Below are 407 nucleotides of genomic sequence, written 5' to 3' on the forward strand. Positions count from 1 at the left end.
AACACTGCCCCGCCGACAATAACACTAAGTCCCAGAAAGCGTCCAAGTCCCCCAGCATACAGCACACAACAGCGCTGCGCGAGCCAACCCCCGCAGTACGCAATGTGTAAAACACTGCCCCGCCGACAATAACACTAAGTCCCAGAAAGCGTCCAAGTCCCCCCAGCATACAGCACACAACAGCGCTGCGCGAGCCAACCCCCGCAGTACGCAATGTGTAAAACACTGCCCCGCCGACAATAACACTAAGTCCCAGAAAGCGTCCAAGTCCCCCCAGCATACAGCACACAACAGCGCTGCGCGAGCCAACCCCGCAGTACGCAATGTGTAAAACACTGCCCCGCCGACAATAACACTAAGTCCCAGAAAGCGTCCAAGTCCCCCAGCATACAGCACACAACAGCGCT

The sequence above is a fragment of the Toxorhynchites rutilus genome, unplaced genomic scaffold (assembly GCF_029784135.1).
Source record: "Toxorhynchites rutilus septentrionalis strain SRP unplaced genomic scaffold, ASM2978413v1 HiC_scaffold_224, whole genome shotgun sequence".
NCBI lineage: Eukaryota > Metazoa > Arthropoda > Insecta > Diptera > Culicidae > Toxorhynchites > Toxorhynchites rutilus.